The following is a 27,097-nucleotide window of genomic DNA, read 5'->3' as shown; positions in this document are numbered from 1 at the left end:
TTCCCCCGTACATTTCGCGGAAATCCTGAGCGAAATCTTAAATATTTCTGATACCACTGGGGTCTCAAAGGTATTTAAGACAGTATTTTCGATGGCATTAACACCATTCAAAGCCATACTGGGTATTTTTCCAGATTTCGTCCATTCGATTTTTGGTGGACTTCCCCTGATCCTGGGACTAGTTGCAGGAATCCTATTCCTAGTCCTTATTTTTCGTTATGGCAACCCATGTCACAGATCAAACTCTCGCGACAATGGAAGATACGATCCTAGCCATTGGATACCGGGACCGGATATCAAAAATCCTGGGACTCTCCCGGCTTAGAGACCTAAACATGACTTGGTTTCTATCATTTCGACCAATGTGGCAAAGGTGTGTTTTACCTGTACTAAGGTGTCTGCTATGCGGAGACGAATGCGTGTTAGACACCTGTCTGACGCTACAATCGGATGCGCCGGTGGATGCAGATACACTGTTGGTTCCTACCAAGGTTCACGCACTGTGCTGCCCTCAAAGGCTGCCAATTCTGATGACGGCATTCCTGGAATCTTCACCACTACGATTGAAGGGTAGTGAAGTTCGAGATGAAAGCAGCATCGAACAGGTACGACCTTCTGTCAGCAATGCAAATCAGAATGTCAATGGAGACAAGCATGCGCACGAATGCATGGTTACCCCTATTTCCGACTTAGTGGAACTTTCCCATGAAGCTGTTGACAGTTTTTTCGATAGCCTAAATGATATGATGTTCTCTCCGGAACAGAAATAGAGACTTTTGAGTAAACTCGCACACGGCGTCCCCTGAATTCGGCCTTCAACCTTAAAAAAATAAAGTCACATGAACAATTACAATCCAGTTCACGGACAGCAACTTTTTTCAGCAAGCCCTTAAAATATTTTTCTATATATTTTTTCCCCGGGACACTGATCTTCTGCTTAAAGTAAGAAACTATTCCTAGAGAACTAAGATTTCTATTTTTAGATACTTTATATAGACTTTAGCTGCCCGCTGGTATGTTCACAAATATTTTATTATGTGATGAAATGGTCTCGACCTTCCTTTCTGTATAGCTATATTAAGAGCCATTTCATGTGTATTTCTCATATACTAAAAAGCAATACTGCATAACAATGCGTGTTTACTTTTGCATTTAATTCATAGCTTAAGTGCATACAATATATATGACTGCAATTTTTCAGTATATTTGAAAATTTCAAAATGCATTTATGTATTTTGGGGTGGTAAGGTATACACTATACTCTATAGTATGTTGTACTATGTTATACTATGCATAGATTAGTAGATATGACCATAGTTAGCGTGGAGTGGGTGTCGTGTATTTCTATAGGTTCTGAATCGATCCCCCTATTCCTCACCCTATTCTGGTTAAACTACCTAGCTAGTTAACTAACAGTCAACCCATGAGGCAAGAAATCCCCCATGATGCAGATACCGTTATCTGACGCAGTCACACTACGGCACAGGAACGTGTTATCTGATTAGGTCATAACGCTTGAGATCTAATTAGACAAGCGACATTCCTCCAGCCCCTGATAAGGCATACGACGTTCTCATAACAAATCAAACCTATGACAACCTGGAAAATCCGTGCGGCCATTGTTTTGATTTCACAGAGAACTTTAGTAAAGAATGTGCTAACGAGCAAGTCGTATGACATCTTTATTGACGTACCTATGTCCATCCTTACGTCAATCCCGGCACCTTTAAGGTATAAATATTGCCGACCTTGCCCTATGCAAACACACGCGTGGTGACAAGACGGAGCAGCCATACTTGCCGAAGCCGAGAGCAGAAGCAGACCCCGCAGGCAGCAGCCCCGCCTTCCTGACGCGCTGCTATCTCAAGCCGAGAGACCCAGCACCGGCGTTTCTGGGCAGCCCTCGCAGGCAGCCTGGAATATCGAGAGCAGAGAAAGAGATACCATTCCTCATTCATCCTAAATTCCAGGTACAGAACTGAATAACCCCTCCTAGAGAATTCTTTAGTTATTCACTTGGCAAAAACAAACTTAACTTAAACTGTAACTTTCTATTCCCGCCCACGCATTAGACTTAGGTCAGGTACACGGGGTAGGCTTATTTAGAAACACCAGTTGAGTACGTTTAGTCAAATGTATATGTGTATGTAAATATATTTTAATCATTTTAAACATTATATGGCTCAGAAACCATATCAATGTTTTTACAGTATTATTTTATACTATTGCTTCTAATGTATGCACTTTACTTAACTATAAGTATTGCAATAATATCGATCCATTTCTCATGTATGAGAAAAGAGACTGATCAATAAATAACACCTTTTTATTGAACACGCCCGTCTCTTCCTTTTCTCTACATTCTGATGAGACTAAGAATGCACGTACTGACTGAGTAAAATAATTGCCTTGTGCTCACACGACTCTGGAGATTGACTCTTGATTAGGGGAGAGCAAAGTTGTCATGTTCTATGGTTGTCAGAAACTAAATCCCTTCTTGTCTAATCAGGGGAGTTAATCCCTTCCTTGAACATTCGAGAAAGTTTCTAGCGAACTCTGAGCTTAGCTGGCAAACCCAAAAATTAAGTCTAGTATCGACAGTAGTAGACCTAGTTAACGTCTGGTCTAGGCCTTTACTATTGTAGGTACTATTCCAATGCGCAGAGCCTATTGGGAAAATAGGAGCTACACTACACTCCCTAGACATGGACATGGGCAGCGGGAGAGTTAAATATGTGGGAAGGGATGCAGCTGCATTCCCCCATCCCTGTTGTAAGTTTGGGGCCCAGAGTTGGGTTCCTGGGTCCCTCCTGCCTCGTGCAGAGGGAGCGCAACTGCACTCTCCTGCTTCTTCAGAACTTCGAGGAAGGGCTCGATTGTCCGGTGGATGAGGTCACCGGGCGAGATGGTATAATGGGGAGGGTGCCCCATGCATGCCCTCTCCCCCTCCGGACACACCGGAAGCTTCTTTGCACCATCCCTCGGGCCCTTGTCCACCCTGGGGAGATTATTAGAACAGCAGCAGAGACACATTTTCCAAGGAAGGAAATAAGTGTAAAAGTCACCAAACTTTAGAATGCCATAACTCGTGTCCTGTTGGGCCGATTTGGACAATCCTGGGGTCGTTGTACTCTTGTTGTGAATTCTATCCACCAGGGGCAGCTGTAACCCCCTCCTCCTCGCCTCTCAAGTGGTGCAGTCCTCAAAATGCTGGCTTCCAGCTCTCATTTGGTTCTTTGTTGGTGGATGCAGAAAAGTCCACGGATTTCCCCCAACTGGTCATCAGTTGATGTAAGGGGACCAGCGTCACTGACCCTTGGGTAGTCCCACTGTTCCTCAGATCTACTGGGCAGAGTTCTTGGTCCTGAGTGGGGGTAAGAGGGTTCCCGGTTCCAGTTCTCCATGAAAATCCCAGGATCCAGCGGTGAAGTGAGAAAAATCCACATGAAAGAGAGTCTTCCCCCTGTTCAAGGGTTGAGGAGGTTGCAGAAGACAGGCCCCCCTGGCTAATCATCATCTACACTCTTGTCTCAACCCTCCTGCACAGCATGCTGAGACATTCCAAGATGGTGTTATCCAGGAGCCACTGGCCACATCAGCTCCTGTGCTCTCAGCTCCAACTCTCGCTGATATCACTGCCAGGGACTTGCACCTCAAATGCCTTGTTGCAATTCCCACAACTCCTTATCAACCGTCTGTGTAACCATTCTTCAAGCAAAAATATGTTGCAATTCAGCATCAAACACTTTTACACAGTGACAAGTGGTTTTGATCAAGCGGGAGCACCCTTTCACATTTGAAAGCAGGAAATCTGCACAGGAGTCTTGTAAAATCTTTTCCTGTGAGTCACCCATAATATACATAAAACATTAAAGATCAGCTATTGCAATGTGGGATTACTCACAATTACAGATTCTAAGCTTCACCCTGCTGTTCGTCTGACGTAGTCCTAAGAGAATAAAACAGAGGGCAAACAATAAAACAAAAAAACCGTGCACAATGTCATCATACTTTTAACTCGAACTTAGATCACATTGCTTGCTTAGGACCTGATTACAACTTTGGCACATCTGCTCTGGCTCTCCGCTGATGCAGCTGTGCCAAAGCCACACAAAGACTGCCCACCTGATTATGAGATTACTTGGATAGCATTTAGATTTGCACCTCTCTTCCAGAAAAAATGGGAATTTGGGGGTATCTTTGATTGTGTTTCTTCTGTCTGGCCTACCCTTCCTATATGCTACTCGAGGACTGGTAGATTATCCAACGCAGATTCAGGAGAGCTGGGTTTTTGCCAGATGTTCTGGATAAAAATAAGCTGTCTAAAGAATTTTCACTTAAACTCATTGGACCTATTCACCATAGAAAATCTCCAAAAGGAGATTTACGCCTACGCTTGGGTGGAATTATCGGCCTGGGCATAATTCACCAAGTCTGGGTGGATTTTTCCACCCAGGAGTTGAAGTATGTATCTGCACATCAACAATGAGGGAATGTGGATACATACAACTCAAATTATGATAGTAACATTTCTGCTAGGAACTTTAGAGACATATTTTAAGATGGACCTATAAGAATAGTTCTGTGCAGCGCAGACAGAATCTCTACCTATTCAAGGTTTGCCTGTACAATGTAGACCTATGATTTGAAAAGAATGGGAAAGCAGCACACACCTGACAAACATTAACCCTCGAAGCACATAAATATAGTCCAAACCCTTGGTTTGCCATCTATCCCTTGTACTGCATGGTGTTGGTAACATAAGAGGTCAGATCCACCCAACTCAAGAGGAAGAGGAACTTCACTTGGAGGACAAGACCAAATTTGCATTTTCATCAGAGTGGATTGCGATAAAGAACAACATGGTCAGCCTACAGACACTCTCACTGGAGAAGAGAAATAGGCCATGTAGTAGAAGGTCATTGATAAGGTAAAATACAACTCCTATTATCCTGCCATTTCTAAAAAGGAAATGGCAGTATAAGAGGAGGTGGGAGAATTAATAGTTCTCATGATTCAGGTAGAAAATGGTCTTTCCGGAGCCAACCCTGGATTGTAAGTCTGGGGAGAGTGGGGCTTGCTTGTTATCTATGCTTTTCCTGTTTTGCTAAATATCTGCTTGGTTTCTCCTGCATGTTCAGGGGTAGGAGTTATACATGTATGTAGATGATAGACTGTTGATGTCCATGCTCCCCACCAACTATACTTCTTGTTCCCTTTTGTTGCCAGTCTACAATACATTTACAGAAGTACTGATTACTGTGCATTAGGGTATGGCCACTAACCTTATGAAGCTTAACTCAAAGAAATCTGTCCGGCTCCCTCCTAAGTTGGCCACAATTAAGATATTTACATTGATGCCAAACTATGCCTCGATTGCCAGATCTCAAAAGTAGCCCGTTGATGCTTCTGGAGAATTAAATTCTTGAAGACAACCCTTCTCTCTATTCACCCACAACATACAATTCCCTTAATCAAAGTATTAGTGCATTTCTGACCACACCATGGCAATTCTATCTCTCTATCCCTAGCTTATTAAAAGGGTAAACTTGGTGCAGAATGTCACAGCCAGACTTGTTAATGGCTGCTAAATTTCAGCTATGTTCACCTTAGGTCATCTTCTCTTAAAAGTCGCTAAGTCCACCTCTGTTTCTTTAGAGGGCAGAGCTTTCATTAATACTGTGGGAAAAGAGAGGGATAACCTCCCCCACACATTTGATTCTTTGCCTCTATATGTGCCTTTCATATAAATCTGAAATATATGCTCTTCGTTTAAAACTTAGATTTTAGATTGGTTTTATCTGTCACCTGCTCTCACAACTTTTGCTTTCATCTTTCCATAATAGCGGCAAGGAACGTTCGTATTTGTGTACTCTATAACAAACATAACATGACATGCAATGACTTGAAATAACATAACATAACACAGCACACATGACACCAAAGCAGGGAATTTGCTGCCTTCAGAAACGTGTCCCTCTATCTCTTTTGGTCAGCTAAGTGTCTTACTAGAATACATCTCATTAATCCCCCTTCTCATTTCTAACAAAATCTGTCCGTTTTTATTTTGTCCTATGGAAGGTATATGCCATATCTTACTTTTACATTTAAAGCACACTATGTTACTGTTTTCTGCAGCTGCTACATCATGGGACTCATGACCCCAACTGCATTGATGAACTGTTGGTGAACAATTTCCATCAAGTGGTTCATACACACAGCAAGCATCTTTGCTATTACCTGATAAGACACTATCCTAACTCATGTCCATGAGCAAATACCATGCAGCAAATATTCATAAATGTCAAGGTTATGTCCCATCTGTTTCTATTGAAGTGCCATTCATTCCATTAATATGCAGTACAAATTGATTAATTATTGCCTTTACAACTTCTTAAATGCCAAGTAGTAATTGCGAAGTTCCTTCCTTTGTGGCACTGGTGGACCAACAGCCTCATGATAAAGCCATTGAATCCACAAGAGAAGGACAGCTTGTTATCCTTGGAGTAAACCCTATTCTCCTGCAAGCTGTGTAGTCCGTCTCCTCCATCCCTGCAGGGGAAGAGGAGACTGCTAACCTCGCGCATTATGACACCTCAATGGTCCCTTCACTGTCTGTCAACAGTCTGCCTCCTATTCAGGACTAACCTACAACCTGAGCCCAGGTGAAATTTTCTTATGCCAGTGTAATCTTGCATAATTTCTGGCACTTCGTGTTACAAAGTACAAATATTGTGTGAAATGACAAAGATATTGCTATGAGATTTTCTTTGGGTAAAATATTATTGTGGGAGCAAGGGAACAATGCGAATCAACCGAGTACGAGTAGCAGTTGTTTATGTCATACATGATTTTGCACTATGTTTTATGGCAAAATGCATCCTTGTGTCCAAAATAGATGTGAGGATGTATTTTGCACTAAACATACTATTACGTGTAATGAATCCTACTTCTATTGACAATTTATGTAACATCTGCAGACAAAATTATACAAATTTTGGCAAGTCTTTTTTTAGATCACCCCTCAGACTGCAGATACTGCAATGATCTATCATTCCCCCAGGTGTGAATCCAGTCTTATCTCCATCTTTCTTCTCATGAGGAGGAATCTCCAGATTATCCTGGCTTCTACCTCATTGAATAGTCTCCACCCAAGAACCTCCTAGATGTTCAAGGTCGACATCCATCACAACCAACTGGCTCTATCAGATAACCAAGCAGGTGGGGGTAGATTACATGAGCAAACACTGTACTCAAGGAGAATTCATTTTTTTCCAACAACAGTACTCTATGTGTGGTGAGATTTCTGAACATCAAGGCTGCCATGCACAATATCACCACCCTGCTGGAAGATCTCCAACACCTGACAAAAAACAAAGCTTGATCTTTGAGTACATAGACTCTCCGGGACATTATGAAGTTTTACCTGGAACATCTCTGGGAGTCAAGGAAGGAGGATCCAAGGCTTTGCCATGGTCACACAGTGTATATAGGCCTTCTATAAAAACATCCTACCGCATGCTGCAGGGCCAAGCTAGGTGCCTCACACAATTTTGGGTGAACAGCCACCTACATGACCTGGGATAACCCCCAACAATTCACCTGCACTCATTTAAAGCCACATGCTCTCACTACCCACCCAAGTACTATCAGGGTACTGTTGATCCTCAATCCAATGTGGACTCAATATAGAGCAGCAAAGGACAAGGACAGCCCCCCAACAACAATTTTCCACCAGTCACAGCTCCATCTTCACATTACACACCCAAATTATTGTGTTCACTCCTTCCACTACAGAATTGGGTAGAAAAAACATATTTTTGTAAATGTTCAAATAAAAACCAATTGCACCTGTGTTCCACCTCTGTCTCATCTCATGTGTGCCTGGGCCTGAAGATGGGTACATGTAAGTAATGTCATGGCATGTTTAGAGAGTCTGGATCATGTGCCATTTATATCATTACACACACATACTTCTACAGACATACCCACACATTTTTTATTGAGTTAGAATAAAAAAAATATTGAATCATATAAAGAAAATAGGTATCTGTTTCAGGGATGTTGTACGATGACAGCGGTCCTTGTGGGGTGAAGAAATAAACCAAATAGAACCTGAATCTAGGGAAGGACAGCCAACTTGGAGAGGGGTGGGCAACATTAAAAAAAACATATCAGAAACATCAGGGGAAATGTCTGTATATACTGTCCAGTCAGATAAATGAACATAAGCAAAATCCTCTAAAATATAGTCCAAACAAATGTAATAAAATGTCCCAAGTTATTTTTCATAATCCAAAGAAATATCAGAAGAATCCATTTTAAATCAAAAGTCAGTCCCCAAACTCAGATGCTCTTTCTGAACTGCTTCCCTGGGTTGAGGGCAAAAGCTACTGATCTTCATCTGGGCCACACAAATGGACCAGCTGGAGTTACTCCTTCAGCACAGGTATAGTGGTAAGTTGGAAAGAAGATTGCACCTTCTGAGCAGTGTCACATACTGGAGTAGTTAAAAAGGGGCAGAATGACAACCTGCAAAGGGCTCACAAAGACAACTTGTGGGAAGGGGTTTGTTTGGGAACGGCGAATGCTTGCTGTATTCCAGGAGGACAGGAGGCAGCTGACCTCACTTGTGTTGTGCCTTGACTGCTCCACCAACCACTGCAAGTCCATTACAGACTAGCTACTGTCCAGTTGGCAGCTACCATTGGCCTCCTGGAACACAGCCTTAGTTTTGTAGTGAGGAAGCTTGGGTGGGGTCACACATTAGGTCTCTTGGTTGTCTTGCTGATTCTTATCTTAGTTGCTGACTTTTCAGGTAGGCAGGATGGAGAAGGAAGGGTGACAGGGGGTGCATCTAGAGGCTTCGATGTTGTAAATGTAAATGTAAATGTAAATGTAGCCGTACTTGTAAAGCGCACTGATACTCCTGAGTGTCCTGGCGCTGTACTCATACCGCTAGGGAACCCTCCCTGGTTTTTCCCCGTGAAATGTCCACTCCTGGGCATCCCCAGGGTGCAACCAAGCATCCCTAGCGCTGTAGGGGGCCGTTGTGGAGACTAAGCAAGCTATTGCCCAGTGTTGCAGCGTGGGACCCATGCTTAGAGTAGGCACCGATTCGAGAAATCAGGTCCGAGGAATTATGAGCCCTAGATCCGCCGAGACCAGCCAAGGCGGGAATTGAACCCTGGTCCCGGGCCAGACTTCTGCATCAGGGTCTGCCGCTCTAACCATTGAGCCACACTTCTCCACGTCGTTCTCCATGTTGTGGGGGCCTGACACTGTGAAAGGGTGCAGCGTCAGGTGCTAATGATGGTGTGTCCTGTTCCTGGATACCACTGCCGTTTGCTCTTCTTGGCTATGAATAGTCCAATCCTCAGACACATCATCAAATGTGTTGTTAGAATCCACCGCCCATTTTGTGGTGGCTTCAGTCTCTGTCTAGAGTCTCTTTTTTTGTGACCACTCATCGTTTGTCCAGATACACTTCCTCTACTTGTCTTCTCTCACTACTCCTCACTAGTGGTGCATTCTTCATGTGCCTGTCAAGCGGTCCAGCCCCTTACCTTCGGAATCCATGGTCCTTGCTTCTCTGCTCTCTTCCTGCCTGCCAGTTGAAAATGAATGCTGACAGAACAAAAGAACTGGCAGTGCCTATTATGTTCACTACTTAATGCACCAAACAATACATTATGCCATTGCGATTTTTACTGTAACAATGACTAACCGTGTCATATATCCCATTCACCTGTCCCATGCAGTGTTAATGTTCCCACAAGCCACATTTAACAAACAGTCTTTATAAGCAATGGGAATGCAGCTGTAGCCCAAGACACTTGCCTTTAATACTAATTCGTTGTCTAAGAGCTACCTAAAGCAACATCACCTCATGATGTGAAAGCATTTAACCCATGCATTTATGTGACAAATCCAAACAACAGTTAAATTCACCATGTGAACACTGTAACGCTTATGTATAATGCTTTCCATATGCATTGACCACTGTGCTTGTACATATGGGCTTCTAGCCTAGCATGGAGGCACAACAAATCTGTTTCATGGCCCTATTATGTAGGGGAGAGAGCCTGGGATATCATAGCACAATTGGGCTGGGAGGATGTCCGCAGCACATTCTGTGCCTCAGGTGTGTCCAGTGCTGACTTTTTACAAGCGCTTCCTGAACTTCCTGGCAGGACGAGCATTAGCCCACACTGCAGTTCTGATGATCTTTCCAGAGATTCCAAAGGCACGTTATTACTGATCTGTATTTCCCATAAGGACCACCATAAAGATTAGGATAGATTTGGAGGACCCACTCTCCCATGGATTCCACTCGCTCTGGGGAGACGTTGGTGGCTTCTCATGCCCCTCTTTGCTATTTGGGGCTTCTTGAAATCTGTTCCTAAACGGAGGGAGATTCTGCTCTGGTCCAGGATGCCTCAGGAGTGGTCTTATCTCCTCTTCCAATTTTTTGCGTTGGCAAAAAACTCTGGGGCTTATTATTAAGACAGGTGATAAAATTATCGCCGCTTTAGTGGCAGAAAACCGCTGCTAAAACGGCGATAAGGGGCTTGATAAAATGCTCTATAGAATTCCAATTGAAGACCATGTTAGATGTCCTTCACATTTAACACGGGCTTCAATTGGAATTCCATAGAGCATATTATCAAGCCCATTATCACAGTTTTAGCGACAGTTTTCTGCTGCTAAAGCGGCGATAATTTTTTCACCTGTCTTGATAATATGCCCCGCTGTTATTAGTTCTATTCCAAAAACAACCGGGGTTGGCTCTAATCAGTAAGGCTGAGCCGTAATCACTAAACAACAGAGAGAAAGTGCCAATACTGATCCTCTATTTGTCTTCTTATTCTAACACCCAAAGCAAAGACAACTTATCAAAGCTGGGGCATACTATTCAATAGCTCTTTTATTTTACAAAACCAATTTGAAAGTACATTTATTTAAACTTTCATCATATACTGTCAAGAAAACAGAACATTTTTGAACAACAAAGAAAAATGGGACACAAAAATAGGGCAATAAAATCAACCATACATTCCTAAATCAATCATATCACAGTCATACCACAAGCATTCATGCATTCATATCACAATACTTAGCCCAACTGAATACAGGTAAACAATGGGGCTAGGTATTAGGTCTGCTACCTAAATACAAAATTATTTAATGAATTATAACATAAACTCATTCTTTTTGATTTGAATCAAATAAATCATAGTAATTAGGTAAACAATCAGTGAAAGCAAATTCGAAGATTCAAAGCAACTAGTGTGACAGTATATTAACACTAGGGCAAAACCAAGAAGAGCAGACGCTAAGCGTGAAGGGGCCTACGCGTTTCGAATCCCTACGGGTTGAAAGGGATTCTCATCAGGGCCAGGTCACTCTGAAAAAAGAAAAAAGGGAAACTTTGTGTACATTTGTTTAAAAGAAATCTACCGAGCACTGAACCACCCAGAGTACCTCTGCTTACCAATATGGAGATTATCCAGAGATCGAGGAATGAATGTCACCTGTGTTCGTAACAAAAAGAGAAAATAGAAAAGATGTGTGTGTAAGCTACAGTTTTGTATTCCATGCCATACCGACAACATAGGCATATTCAAAAATTTACCTCAGGTAAAAAAGGTGGTTTGTCCAGGCGTGTGGCTTTAGGGCAGAAAGGTCTGGGAAGCCTGTAAAAGATGTATGCTATATAGTGTCTAGATAATTTTAGTGAATGGCCCTCTAGATGAAATGAATGGGCGATCTTCTTACCAGGAGGTTTTCACGGGCCGCGCAAGGAGACGGGGATCTGTTATTAATTCAATGGCAAGACGGTTTTTCCTTGCCTCTCTAAAATAAGCAAGGGAGAGAGAGCGTGTCAAACTTTGGTTTCACACGGAATGTTTTTATCATATATCAAAATCTAAACGCTGCATAAGCTTACCAGCTAGTTGAATCCTAGTTAGCGTTGCCGGGACACTTGTCCCTGTACAGTCTTTAGTTCTGATGTGTAAATTACACATGCACAGTACCAACTGCTTCTCCAACAGTTGTCCATCATAATACATGCCCGTTAATTGAAGCACACAACCTATAATACAAAGATTGATCCTTGTATTAATAGACCATGACGCCTTTGGAAGGTCCCGAAGTGTGCAGTTGCACCTTAGGAGCACACTATGTTACTTAGATAGATCTGCCCGTTTTTAAGCCTCACAGACTTATTACAACAACACGCATGCGCAATGAAGCAGTGTCTCCTTTAAACATAGAAGCCCCATTCCAGCTGATTCACTCCACGCACGCGCGAGGGAGCAGTACGATTGTGGACGCCGGTAGCATTCGGCAACGCTAACTAGGATTCAACTAGCTGGTAAGCTTATGCAGCGTTTAGATTTTGATATATGATAAAAACATTCCGTGTGAAACCAAAGTTTGACATGCTCTCTCTCCCTTGCTTATTTTAGAGAGGCAAGGAAAAACCGTCTTGCGATTGAATTAATAACAGAGCCCCGTCTCCTTGCGCGGCCTGTGAAAACCTCCTGGTAAGAAGATCGCCCATTCATTTCATCTAGAGGGCCATTCACTAAAATTATCTAGACACTAAATAGCATACATCTTTTACAGGCTTCCCAGACCTTTCTGCCCTAAAGCCACACGCCTGGACACACCACCTTTTTTACCTGAGGTAAATTTTTGAATATGCCTATGTTGTCGGTATGGCATGGAATACAGAACTGTAGCTTACACACACATCTTTTCTATTTTCTCTCTTTTTGTTATCAACACAGGTGGCATTCATTCCTCGATCTCTGGATAATCTCCATATTGGTAAGCAGAGGTACTCTGGGTGGTTCAGTGCTCGGTAGATTTCTTTTAAACAAATGTACAAAAAGTTTCCCTTTTTTCTTTTTTCAGAGTGACCTGGCCCTGATGAGAATCCCTTTCAACCCATAGGGATTCGAAACACGTAGGCCCCTTCACGCTTAGCGTCTGCTCTTTTTGGTTTTGCCCTAGTGTTAATATACTGTCACACTAGTTGCTTTGAATCTTCGAATTTGCTTTCACTGATTGTTTACCTAATTACTATGATGTATTTGATTCAAATTAAAAAGAATAAGTTTATGTTATAATTCATTGTAAATAATTTTGTATTTAGGTAGCAGACCTAATACCTAGCCCCATTGTTTACCTGTATTCAGTTGGGTTAAGTATTGTGATATGAATGCATGAATGCTTGTGGTATGACTGTGATATGATTGATTTTGGAATGTATGGTTGGTTTTATTGCCCTATTTTTGTGTCCCATTTTTCTTTGTTGTTCAAAAATGTTCGGTTTTCTTGACAGTATATGATGAAAGTTTAAATAAATGTACTTTCAAATTGATTTTGTAAAATAAAAGAGCTATTGAATAGTATGCCCCAGCTTTGATAAGTTGTCTTTGCTTTGGGTGTTAGAATAAGAAGACAAATAGAGGATCAGTATTGGCACTTTCTCTCTGTTGAATAGTTCTATTCCAGCATTTCTCAGCACACTATAATTGGGGTGTCATGAAGGGAAATTACAAGTGTGGGTGAATGATGTAGATGCATGATTGAATGTGTTGATTAATAAATGAGATGAGTGTGGGCAGATGAATATACATTTAGAATTGCAGGTTTGTTTGTGGCATCATGGTAATGCAAAAGTGTTGTGTCAAGATCATGTTTAAAATAGCAACATTGTAAGTCTATTACCAAGACTCAACAATGTCTAATCACCATGATGTACAAACCAAACTAGCAGCCAAGCTGAAATGTGAGAAACTTGGTGTTGCACCTGTAGACCCTAATGCCTTGCTTAATGCTTCCCAGGGGTTAGGTCTACATGTAAGCTCTGTCTCATGGTGATGCTGTTCAACATGCAACAGACTACAATTAGCTTGTTCACAACTTTAGGAAGGTATTATGACATCCCTCTTAATGAACAAAACATATGAAGTGTGAATTCATTATGTCAAAACGCACCCAATACAGGCTGCACATATGTTTGCCTCCTTATGCATCCTGATGAGGAAAGATGGTTGGATGTTGGAATGGGCTGAGGAGTTGCTTCAAGTTTTGCCCCTGAGCATGCGGCATACATTCCATAAATGCATATAGCCAATGTTACTGTCAATGGTGTTTTGGGATGGGGTGAAGCAATGTGCGGATATCTTTGTTGAAGCCAATGGCCCTGTACACATGCACTCCCAGTGAGAGTTTTGTAAACTTACCTAGTTTCTACATGCCACTGAAATCCCCAGCAAACAAATGATGTGTGATAGTTTACTATCAGAAAATGTAGCTTTTGCGTATGTACCTAGTAAAGGCAGCATACATATCATACAAGTAGCACATGGCATTGCAGACAGCATGCAAACTAATCAATCAATCAATCAAGACATTTATAGAGCGCACTACTCACCCGTAGGGTCTCAAGGCGCTAGGTGGGCGGGGGGGGGTGCCGTTACTGCTCGAACAGCCAGGTCTTGAGCTTCTTCCTGAAGGAGAGGTGGTCTTGGGTCAGGCGCAGGTCGGTCGGGAGGGAGTTCCAGGTCTTGGCGGCCAGGTAGGAGAATGACCTTCCTCCTGTTGTCGCTCTCCGGATGCGGGGGACGGCGGCGAGGGCGTGGCTGGTCGATCTGAGGTGGCGCCTGGGAGCGTAGAAGTTGATTCGGTTGTTGAGGTAGTATCAGTGGTATCTGTTGAAGAACTACTGTTCGATGTGGTGGCAAGGCTGAAATGCCACATGTGTGCAATCAACGGCATCTACTCAAGGGAAGTGGGTGAAGGAATAGAATTACCTTGCCAACCAATGCCTTTCTACCCTTGACTGTGGAATGGCAATACACTACGACACTTGTCCAGTCATGGTTCTGCTCTGTCTTTCTACCGTCCATATATTTACTGCTGTATGCTTGAGTGTATTTTTTTCATTACAAATGTTTCTGTAGAAATATGTTTAAAAAAGATTGCTGAACAATACGATCATATATTTTTGATTAAAAAATCGGACTTTTTTTTCTGCTTTTCTTGTGTTCTGCTAGTCCCATCCCATTTTCCTGCCATTTCCGCTTGACAGTCCCATATGTAAACCAAAAAGGTAAATATAGGCTAAATACGTAAGGTGTAGAACTTCAGAGATAAACAATAGGACACGTTTAAATCTAAGTCTGGCCTTTAGTAAATAGTACAACTTTATTTGCTCAAATACTAATTGTTCTGTATGCAGCTTTATTTTATGGGTGTATCCTAAACATTATGCACTAGGGTAACCTAAATGTTTCATCAGAAATTATTGTTTTTACCAGGCATTATTCCTTAAGAAACCCATTTGCAGCCATTGTATGTTCGGTGTTTTTATTTTTGTGAGGAAAAAAAAGGTCATAAAAGGTGCATCGTTTTTCTTGGCTGTTTTTCGACATATATTGATGCATTTTAAGAATTTTTGAGCTCTTTACAGGTTACCAAAAATAGTAGAGAGGAGTCCAACTCAGCCAAAGGGAAAGGACACCAAATATAGACACTTCTATAACACAACAGGATCCCTTTGGACTCTTTCTAAAGCATACAGCAGTTTCTTCCTCACAGACACTCATACACCTCTTATCAGCACCAATTTGAAGCCCAAAACATAATATAACAGTATCGTATATACTTAATTTACATTTTGATGATTTCAACAAATATCATAAAAAAATAATTTAAAAACTCCACGAGGTCTCATTCATGTACATATATTAAAACATTTCATTTACAGTTCACAGGGAAAGTTCTATCATACTTTAAAAACAATAACAGCAACCTGCTACGTATCGATGGTTCTGTAAATACATGAGATTTGATATTAATCTCCTAATGTGCTGATGTACTTTCTTAATCAAAAACTCTTGTACAAAACAGGTATTGTTAGAGTACTGTTCTTAAAAGAAGCAACGTGTTTCGGTGGTAATGTGTGGTTCACCACCTTCTTCAGGCTAACAAATGTTATTCTATAGCTCCCAAAATAGTTATCTATAAAAAACAGTAATATAAAAGAAATATATATGAGATGTTTGTTCAAATTCAATTTCTACATTATATCCAAATCAAATAACATTACGCATTGCATTACATCAGTGATCACTATAAATACATTCTTCATAAAAAACACATACAAGATAACCCATATTACAGTCTTGGTCTCGCGAATGGTGCTGTTCATCCTTATACACACTCATTATTTAGCAAATCAAACTAATAACACTTTCAACCTCGCATTTACTCAAGAGATAACATCATAAGTATTACCCACCCAGTAATACTGCAACCATAGGATGATGTGTCTCTCCTTGCACAAAGGTGATTTTCTGTTCTGGTAAACCGCAGTCGTACCGTACTGTTCAAAGTAGGGGAACACAACGTCCTCCCTAAAAGATGTAATGATTGTCCACAAAAGTCACAAATAAATGCTGATCAGTCTTCACTCTCTGACCTCTCCTAAAATGCCTTTAACACACCAGGGTGAAAAATAAAAGGATCATTTTTTCTACCTGGTTGACCACCTTCTATCGATGGCTTCTTTCCTTATATGTCAAATAGGAGGGAGACAAGAGCAAGTGACCCCTGACTCACTGATAGAGCTGAAAACAAAGCAACAAACAACACGGTGTTCTATGCATTTGTAATGTGCAGGGTTAATTCTCATATACACCAGGACCCACAGTATATGTTTAATACCTAATTAAAGGGTCTGCATTGTTTTGGCCACCGGAGTTATGGTCCTCAGAGCCGTCACATGCTCAAGAGTGAATGTACACTCAATAAATGGAGTTGCACCTTGTCAATTGGTGCTCAACGTCTCCAAAGACCTGCCTGTGTAACAAGACAACAAGAACTCAGTAAGTTTATATCCAGCAGCCTCGGATTGGTTACGCGGGCACTCGGGCAATGCCGAGGGGCCGGTGTCTGAGTTCCTGCTGTGGGCTGCTTTTTTGAGCAGTCTGGGGCCGATTTGTGCGGTGTCTCTATTTTCGGAGTGCAGCCAGCGGCCCAGTGGGTGGCTGAGTGGCCTTTCTGCAGGCAGATGGGCGCTCATTACAATCCAACCCCCCCCACCCCCCACCCCACCACAACCACCACCACCGCCGGTTTAGCAACAGGCAGAGGTATCACTCACTTTGTCTCCTAGTCGGCCCATTAATGCATGCACATACTGAGCGGGGCCACTTGTTTTCAGGTGTGTTTCATCAGTGTAAACTAATGCGTGCATTTTTTTAAGCCCCCCTCCTTTTTAATGCAATTATGCTGAAGCAGTGATTTGAGGACAGGCATTATGCAAATGAGGGCCGATATATTTTTGTTTGCCCGGGCCGATTTTCAATCCCAATCCGACCCAGATATCCAGACCTTCCTGCTGCCCATATATAACCACTATTATGGTGCAGCTTGCTCTCAAAGCACCCTCACGCTCTAAAAGTTAGGGGAGTCGTGCGATTATTACTCTCTTTAAAAAGGAACGACCGCGCTCAGGACACAGTGTAAAAATGCGGAACAATCATATCACAATGCAAAATCCTCACACGCACCCCTGCCGCCCCAACAGTCAGAAAATTTTTATTGTGCTTGTGTTTGTGTTTGAAAGAAATTTGAATACGCTAATTAAGCGGTATTTAGAAACGGGCATAATGGTCAGTGCACTCCTACCTCCCTGACATTCATGGAAGTATTGTCGGTGCGTGTGGCCCAAAAAAAAGATTAAAGCGCGCTAATTGTGTGGTAATTTAAAACGGGCCTAAGGTCACCTAATTACGGGATAAAGGAATCCTCCCATACGACCCCAAGCGCACCGCCTTTACTTACCGGGGCTAACAAGTCTCCGTTTTTCGTACTTGTGCGATAATAAAGCCACCTGCTTGTCGGCTCGGTTTTCAAATGCGCCCGTCATGTTTTTTTACTTTTTATCCACAGGTGAACAATCATCGAGAGAGGACTATTAATAACATTGACTAAGAGAAAATCCACCATCTTTTAGTGTGTAAAGAATACCACTCTTATTAATGTTTCTATAGGAGACGTGGGATATATATGAGATGCCCTAACTTTTAAAAAAAAAGGCACTAATTCATTTCCTTGTTCCTGCTAGTAAATAAAGACATCTCTGATGATGCATACGAAATAACAGAGCGAGCTATCACATTAGAAAGTCGTTGTTGTCCCCAATCGAAGCCATGCCCTACACATAGAAAGAGCTTAGCTTTGTGAAATAGAGGGTCATTACCACCAGCGGCTCAATATCAGAAGGGCCCTTTAGTAAATGGTTATTCCACTATTTATCTACGGAAGAGATTGAGTAGCTTGTTATATCTTTGCGTTATTCAACCGTCAAACCACTGAATACTTAAAATTCAGACAAGCCTAGGATTAGTTAGTGATGGCTAATATATTAATTATCTATAGGCACCAAAAAAGTTGTATATTATATCTTAGTATTATGCAGAGTTTAAGCAAATGACTCATTAGAATTAAGACGTGCCTCATATTGGTCACTGAAGGCTGCTGTGTAAATTATCTCTGGGCACACCTATTTCTAGATCTCAGTACTATAGTAAAAGCTTCTCCCATTCCTCTCTTGAGTTTAATGTCTGTCTAATGGTATTATGGATAGAAATATACCATTTTTCTCTCGCCTTTCTTTTGGCCTCCATGTTGTAGTGCTTGCATAGCATGTGCGCAGGGCCGCTAGCGCTGCGCGTAGCACACAGACTCGGGACACGCTATTCTCGTCCGCGTGGTCCGAACTAACTTCGGGCCACGCCTCCTTTATTATTGTACCATACGCGGTGTGACGTCACACCCCGCGTATGCGCACGTCTGCGTGCGTGATCAACTAGACTGATGATTAACAGTCTACGGACATTACATTCCTTTTAACCTTTAATTAAACAAGACTAGAGATATCACACAGGATTCATTCTGCAAAAGGTTCTGCTGATAATAGTAAAGAAAATGGCCATGTGGCCTGTTACCAGTCCGGTGGCCGATCACTCGGGCTTCAGTCCACAGCAAAGTCAGCCAGTTGCGAAGAGGGGGCCGGGTTCCTTCTCAGTCCATAGCCCGCCGCCTCTCCGCGGAACAGTGCCCTCCGCGGGGCCTCTTGTTGGGGTGTTCCAGCCAGTTGGGGCTCCACAGGGAAGTGGGGGCTGGCAGTTGTTGGTGTCTCCATGGCCCGGGGACCCGCTGGTGGGCTATTCGCTTGGGTTCCGTGTTCGCTTCCTGGCATATCGTGGCGTCCCTCTGGTGAACAGGGTAGCTCTTGGTCTGGTTCTTGGCATGGGTGGTCCCCTGGTTGAGGGGCGGCTCTCTTGAAGAAGGATACATTTCGTGTGACGGTTTCTCCACTCCTTTGAGATGACACCATGGTGCCGGTTCGACGTGTGACTGTCCAGGGCCTTGGTTCGAATGGGAGCCTGAACTTGCTCCCGGGGTATCTGTCTTTCACATAGACTTGATCTCTTTCCCGAATGGAGGGTTCTTTGGCCCTGCGTCGGAAACTAGCATAGTCATTTGATCGCCTCCTGTTGGTCAGAGTCCGTCGGGGGCCTACTCTGGCTGGAGTCCAGGTGTGATGGTTGGGTAGCGTGTCTCGGACTATCCTTCCCATTGCTGACGGGCCTGGGGCGGCTTCAGTGGTGCGATGGGGCGTAAGCAGGTACTCTCTCAGGAACGTGTAGATAGCCCTCTCCAACGGGGCTCCTTCAGCGTGGGCGATCCGGAGGACTTTATTCAGAGTGCGCATAAACCTCTCAACCTCCCCGTTGGCTTGAGGCCACCGGGGGGTCACCTTCCGGTGTTGAATTCCCCACTCCTTGAGGTAGTCTGCAAACTCTTGTCCCTGGAATGGCGGTCCATTGTCGGTCTTGACTCACTCAAAGATGCCGTGGGTGGCGATGACCTTCTCAAACTTTGCTATGACTTCTTTGGCGGTGAGTGTTGTTACTATTTCTACTTCCGGGTATTTGGTGAAGTCGTCAATTATGACGAGCATATATCTACCATCTGGAAGGTGTCCAAAGTCAGCACTGACTTGTTCCCATGGTCTCCGCGGGTTGTCCTCGGTGATCACTGGGGGGCGGGCATTCGGGTTGCCCGGCCGCCTGGCACCATTGGCATTCTTTGACAGTTTGTTCCACTTGGGTGTCCATTTCTGGAAACCACACTTTTGCACGGAGTCTACTCTTGGTTTTCACCATCCCTTGGTGCCCGCGGTGTGCCAGCTCAATCGCTTGTTGAGTCAGGCTCGTCGGCATCACGATCCGTGGTCCCCTCAGTAGGCACCCTCGGCTGTCCACGGACAGTTCTTCTCTATCCTTTAGAAGGGTTTCTAGGGCACTTTTCGCCTGGGGTGTTCTCTTGCTTAATGATGCTTGGAGAGCTTTCCACTCGTTGGCCTGTACTGCATGTATCACTAGTTGGAGGACTTCGTCACTGCGAGTTGCTTCAACGGTCATGTCTATGCTCATGGGTAGGGGTCTTAACCTTTCCAGAATCACCTGTACGTATTCCTCCGTCTCTTCAGCGTCTTCCTTTTCTTTGTTAGTTGCTGCTCTGGGATGCCTCGAGAGGTAGTCTGCCGGGTTTATTGCTCCCGGTTTGAATTCCAGCTGGTAGTCGTACTCCTAGAGTTGCAAGATCCATTTCTCTATCCTGGGTGGAGGTTTGGAGACGGACCCTCGGAATAGAGGGATTAAAGGTTTGTGATCCATGGAGACGGTGAATGGATGTCCATACACGTATACATGAAAGTGCCTGCAGGCCCAATGTATCGCAATTGCCTCTCTCTCGATCTGGGAGTACCATTGTTCAGTCTCTGTTAGCGACCGGCTGGCATAGGCAATGGGTGCCCAGTCTTCATCCCCTTGGCGCTGTGTCAGTACTGCTCCCAGACCATAAGGGCTGGCATCCATGGCTATGTTGGTCGGTTTCGCCGGGTCGAAGTACGACAGGGTCTTATCTGCCGACAGTGCTGCCTTGGTGTTCTGGAATGCAATGTCTTGCTCCTCTCCCCATTGCCAGGGGGTGGTGGACTTAGTGAGTTCCCGGAGGGGCCTGGTGAGGTTGGACAAGTCTGGGATAAACCTCCCGCAGAAGTTTACCATTCCGAGGAAGCTCCGTACCTCCGATATGTTAGTCGGTGCTGGGGTCGCTTGCACAACCCTCACTTTGTCTGGGTCCGGGGCGATTCCTTGGTCTGAGAAGGTGTATCCAAAAGAACTGATCTTATTTTGGAGGAATTGGCACTTCTCGCGGTGTAACTTTAGGCCTGATTCTTTGATTCTCTGCAGCACGCCTCTCAGTCTTTGGTGATGTTCCTCGACTGTGTTCGCATAGATGAGCAGGTCATCGCTGACATTTAGGACTCCGGGGAGCCCGCTCAGAACTTCCCCGATGGTGTTTTGGAAGACTTCCGCGGCGCTGGAGATCCCGAAGTTTAGTCGTCGATATCGTCGAAGACCCACATGGGTGGAGAAGGTGGTGATGTATCGGGAATCCGGGTGCAGGGGCAGCTGATGATAACCTGACCGGAGATCCATTTTGGAGAACTACTTCGCTCCGTTCAACTCTCCCAGAATGTCGTCAATGGTGGGCGTCAAATGTCGTTCCCTTTTTACTGCTGCGTTGGGCAGGCGCATGTCGACACAGATGCGTACTTGTCCTGGCTGTTTGGGTTTTCGCGCCACCACTATGGGCGACACCCAGGAGGTGGGCCCGCTGACCTTCTCAATGATGCCCTGACGCTCAAGGGCTTCGAGTTCTTGTTCCACTTTCTTCCTCAGGTGGAATGCTATTCTCCGGTGTCTGAGGGCTACCGGTTGGATTGATGGGTCAATATGGAGGGCCACCTCCTTGCCTTTTAGACACCCAATACCTTGGAACGTATCTTCGAATTCTTCAAGGATGGTGTCCAATTCCTCTTCCAGCACGGCCATCGCAAACGATATCCGTTGTAGATCTTCAGCAGCCTGTCCACTGAGGAGCATGCCCCTGCCCTCTTTGGTTACGTAGACGGTTGAGGGGATCTTTTGGTCCTGATGCTGTACTTTGGTTTGGAAGCATCCGATTAGAGGAATTGGAGTCTTTTGTCCATATGTGAAGACTCCGATTTTGGCCACTTTCAGAGTCGGCTTCTCACGCAGTTGGTATAGACGTTTGCCGCCATGAGTTCAATCGAGGCTCCTGTGTCGATCGTGGCCCTCACCTCTTAGTTCTATATTCTGATGCGGCACTTCGGGAGACGTCTCTTCTTTCTCAGTGGCTGGTCGATGGCGAATACGTAGTGGACTGGGTAGTCATTGGAAGCATTGTCCATATCTTCACTGTCCGGGCTTTCTCTGATGGCATGGGCTGCTTCAGCTTTCTGCTTGGATGACCTACAGACTGATGCAAAGTGGTTGATTCGCCCACACGAGCCGCATTTTCTTCCCCGCGCTGGGCAGACTTGAGCACGATGGGGCGTGCCTCCACAGTACCCGCATTCTTTTCGGCGCTCTTGCGGCTTTCTTCCTCCAAACTGGCGTTGTTTCGGCCGGACAACGTTGATCTGTTCGGCTGTATTCACTTGCTCCACTTTGACTGGTCTATGGAGCGCCGCTTCCATGTGGGACGCTCTCGCCTGTGACAGTTCTTTGGATCGCCCTAGTTTCAAAATGTCCGCCAACGGTTTTCCGTCTTCTTGGAGGATCTTTACCCTCAGGTTGGAGGAGTAGCAGCCTTGTATTATCTGGCCCCGTATCTCCTCTTGCTTGTCGCGGAAACCGCAGGTGCTGGCGAGTTCCTTGAGCCTGCCATGGAATGCGTCAAGTGATTCTTCAGCCTCTTGTCGCGCCTGTCTGAAGATGAAACGCTCATAATCTTTACTGGCCATCGGTTCGAAGTGAGCGTTGAGCGCATTGAGGAGCATGACGTAGGTGTGTGGAGTGGCCTCCACTAGGGTCTTGTAAATCCTGTGTATGTCCTTTCCACCGAGATGAAGGAGAAGCGCCCTGCGCCTTTCTCTCTCCGTTCCAGCACCCTCGAAGTAGAATTTCAACCGCTCTGTCCAGTCCTTCCATTGTGGCGCCAGGGACGCCGGCGCGCCGTCAACCAGAAACGGCTCAATGGGAGGAATTGCCGCCATCTTCAGCACGTGGGGTCTTTCAGGCTTCCTGGAAGAGACTGGATGGTTCGATGAGTCGCAGTTTGGTTTCCGCCCTGCGCATGGGACGGAATCCGCACTGGTAACCGTTCTGGACAATCTTCATTCGCGAGTCGATAGTGGCCGGGCAGCCTTTGTGGTGCTGCTCGACATGTCGGCCGCGTTCGACACGGTTTGCCATCGGACCCTCATCAGGAGGCTTGAGGAGTGCGGGGTCACAGAGAGGGCAAGAGACTGGCTGGTATCCTATCTTAATAACCGGCAGCAGATGGTCACGCTCCCTCCGTTTCGGTCAGAGCTGCGGAAAGTAGGGCAGGGGGTCCCACAGGGCTCGGCCATCAGCCCCATACTCTTCAATCTATACCTCCGCCCTCTGGTCCAGCTTATAAAATCTTTCGGTATCTCAGCTTTTAATTACGCTGATGATACCCAGCTGGTCTTCTCCTTGGAGGGAAGTAATGCGGTCCCCCTGGAGACATTCCATTGCTGCATGGCAGCGACGACGGATTGGCTTCGGGCCAACTCCCTACAATTCAACAGCACAAAGACCGAGGTGCTCCTTTGCTCCATGGACCGGACTCCGCGGGCACTTCCGGAGAATTTCTGGCCTTCTACGTTCCCCGAGACGGCATCGGCTGCGGAGTCAGCTCGTAATTTGGGGGTGATCTTTGGCCCAAACTTGCAGCTGGACATGCATGTCAACAAGGTCATCTCTTCGTGCATGATGCTGCTACGAATGCTGCGTAAAGTACTGCCCCTTCTCCTTGTACAGGCCAGGCCGGAAGTAGTTCGCGGGACCATACTGAGTCGCTTAGACTACTGTAATGCGCTACTTTTGGAGGCACCAAAAAATCTGCTGGGGAAGTTACAATGGGTGCAGAACATGGCTGCTAAGCTGGCTCTCTCTCGCTCTAACTCCAGCTCCTCCACCCTAGCATTAAGGGATCTACATTGGCTGCCGGTGCACCTGCGCGTAGTGTACAAAGCGGCATGCCTAGTATTTAAGGCGGTACATCGATGAGGCCAAGTGCCATTGCAAAATATGTTTGCCTGGTACTCCGCCCCGTGACCCCTTCGCTCCTCTTCGGCTCAATTGCTGGTGGTTCAGAGATTCCAGAGAGTTAGGATGGGCGGCCGCTCGTTTAGTGTCGCAGCGGCCAAACTCTGGAACGCCCTGCCACTTCCTCTAAGAAGTTTTAGGGACTATCTCCCGTTAAGGAAAGCCCTAAAACCCATCTTTTCCCTAGAACTGGCTGAGCAGTGGAAGTGTTGTTGGTCGGAGTTCAAGCGCCAGGATGCCCTTGGGGCGACAGGCTCGTGCTATATGAGTACACAAAATGAATAAATAAATAAATAAATTCTTGCGCCGTGAAGGGGTGCAGAAGCAAAAACGCAGGTGGCGGAGCCTTCTCTGACTCCCCTCGCCGATGGGTCGCTGAATGCACCAGAGCTGGACCAGGCCAGCGGTGAAAAGAGCCGCAGACAGGGTGGGGCGGTCACTGAGACAGGTAGGCGGGGAGCTGGGGCTTCCTGGGCCAGTCGGAGGCGCGCTCGCCCTTACCCTGTTTATCTGGTTGAGGGCATAATCTCAGTCCTCCCCGACATTCGAGGGCTCCACTTGCCACTCTCCTCCCGTGATCGGGTACAGCTGTGGGGGCTCCTTGCAGGATGCGCCGTCATGCGCTGACCTCCGTGAAGGGACCGACAGTCCTGGGTAGGCCCACAGCACACTGGGCTTCCGAAGCAGTTCGCGCATCAGAGCGCCGCCGCAGGGTAGACAGGAGCGGCAGGCGGAGCCGAGCGTGAGTCTTTTCAGACCCTCGTTGCCATTGTAGTGCTTGCATAGCACGTGCGCAGGGCCGCTAGCGCTGCGCGTAGCACACAGACTCGGGACACGCTATTTTCGTCCACGTGGTCCGAACTAACCTCGGGCCACGCCTCCTTTATTATTATACCATACGCGGTGTGACGTCACACCCCACGTATGTGCACGTCTGCGTGCGTGATCAACTAGACTGCTGATTAACAGTCTACGGACATTACACATGTTGCCTCCCCTCTTGTTCATAGTAACTTTTTCCAGGATATACCATTCAAAATCAGTTTCCTTGTGACCCTTTTCTAAAAAATGGGCCACTAATGGAGCATTGATCTTTTTAGTATTAATAGCCGATCTGTGCTCCAAGAGACGTAGCTTACGTTCTCCGCCCGTCTCTCCCACATATGCTTGTCCACACGGACATCTCAGCAGGTATATTATATTTTTTACTGCAACAGTTACTAAGAGTGTGGGAAATAATGGGTCTGCCATTATGTTGTTATTCCTTGGCCAGTGGAGAAGTGTGGCTCAGTGGTTAGAGGCGGCAGACCCGGAATCTGAGATCGACCGTGGACCAGGGTTCGATTCCCCGCCTCGGCGGGTCTCGGGCTCATAAATTCCACGGTCTCGACAATTCTCGCTCCGGTGCCTACTCGACTCACGGGGTCACACTCTGCGACTCTGGGCAATAGCTTGCTTAATCTCCACATCGGCCCCTCGCGGCGGGATGCCTGGCTTTCACCTTGTGGACACCCTGCCGGGGTTTCTCACAGGGGAATACCAGGACGGGTTCCCTAAGCAAGCGCGGAGATGCCCCAGGGTAAGTCCTGCGCTATATAAGTTTCATACATTTACATTTACATTTACAATGCATTGTGGACACAAGGCACAATTGCCACATTTCATGTTGCCAACCACTCTTGTGTTATCAATGGTTCTCTGCTTTTGTGTTGATTCCTCCCTATATGTATAGACTAACTGATTGCGAAGGTTCAAATTTTGCTGATAAGCAAAGATGGGTTTCTCAAGTTTCACATTCTCCTCATTATTTAGTATGTTCTAATGTCTATTTATAACATTTTTTATTTTGTTGATGATCTCATAGAATTGAGTCACAAATACTATTTTGGTCATCTTCTCTTTGTTTTTGGAGCCCTCAAACATCTCCCCTCGGTTATAGAATTGTGCTCTTTTAAATGAGTGGGTCTTTAACTTTTTGGGATAACCCTAATATTTCAGCTTAGTTTTTAATAATTCTGAGTGTTTATAAAAATCCTCAAGCTCAGTGCAATTTCTCCTATGCTGGGGGAATTGCTTAAATGGTATGTTGTCCTTTTGGGACCTCGGTTGGAAACTGGAGTAATGGAGTAGGGTATTTTTGTCGATCGGTTTAGTATACAATTGAACCTCCAGCTTTCCACCCTTTGCCCCAATAGTGATGTCTAGGTAATCAACACTAACCTTGCTGTGCTGAGCTGTAAATCTGAGATTCACATCTCCCAAATTCAACCAGCTAAGGAACTCATCTAGTTGCTCCATACGACCATTCTATATAAAAAAACACATCATCTATATAACGATGACACTCACTAACATTTTAATAAAATGGGGCTAAGTCGTTATATATATGGTGTAGTTCAAATTCCCCAACATACAGGCATGCCAGATTAGGCACACAAGTTGCGCCCATGCTGGTAGCTTTCTTTTTTTTTTTTTTCCTCATATATGCCACCAGACTATATTTGCTCTAGATGGGATCTCTCTGAGCCTTTCGCACACCAAACTTCGGATCTGCCCCAGGAAAGTATGCGCGGCCTTCAGAATTCACCCAGAGGTAGGCTGTCTCCTCGTCCAACTCCCAATCTCCACGTTGACTGGGAGGACAGGGCCACAAACCTCTGGCATAATCATTGGACTTAAGTTATTTTTCTGACCAGTCTTTTAACGCGGACCAAACCCTAGCAGCCTTCTCTCCACCACACAACCTGTCTAAATGACTAATCATCATGATGTTCTTTACACAGTCAGCGAACTTTGGGGGGGCCCTCGACTTCCACTCTCTACATATTTCTCTCCTA

General features: G+C 45.1%; 1 long non-coding RNA gene across 1 annotated transcript; it reads left to right on the top strand.

Moving 5' to 3' along the window:
* Window positions 1-12,291: 12,291 nt before the first annotated feature.
* LOC144771742 (uncharacterized) lies at window positions 12,292-13,424 on the top strand. Its single transcript, XR_013599455.1, has 5 exons — window positions 12,292-12,379; window positions 12,474-12,551; window positions 12,634-12,694; window positions 12,798-12,837; window positions 12,925-13,424. It is a non-coding gene; the product is annotated as an uncharacterized LOC144771742 (long non-coding RNA).
* Window positions 13,425-27,097: the final 13,673 nt, after the last annotated feature.

The sequence above is a fragment of the Lissotriton helveticus genome, chromosome 8 (assembly GCF_964261635.1).
Source record: "Lissotriton helveticus chromosome 8, aLisHel1.1, whole genome shotgun sequence".
In the NCBI taxonomy this organism is placed as follows: Eukaryota; Metazoa; Chordata; class Amphibia; order Caudata; family Salamandridae; genus Lissotriton; species Lissotriton helveticus.
Note: the sequence above shows the minus strand (reverse complement) of the source record. Positions and strands in the feature narration are given on the sequence as shown.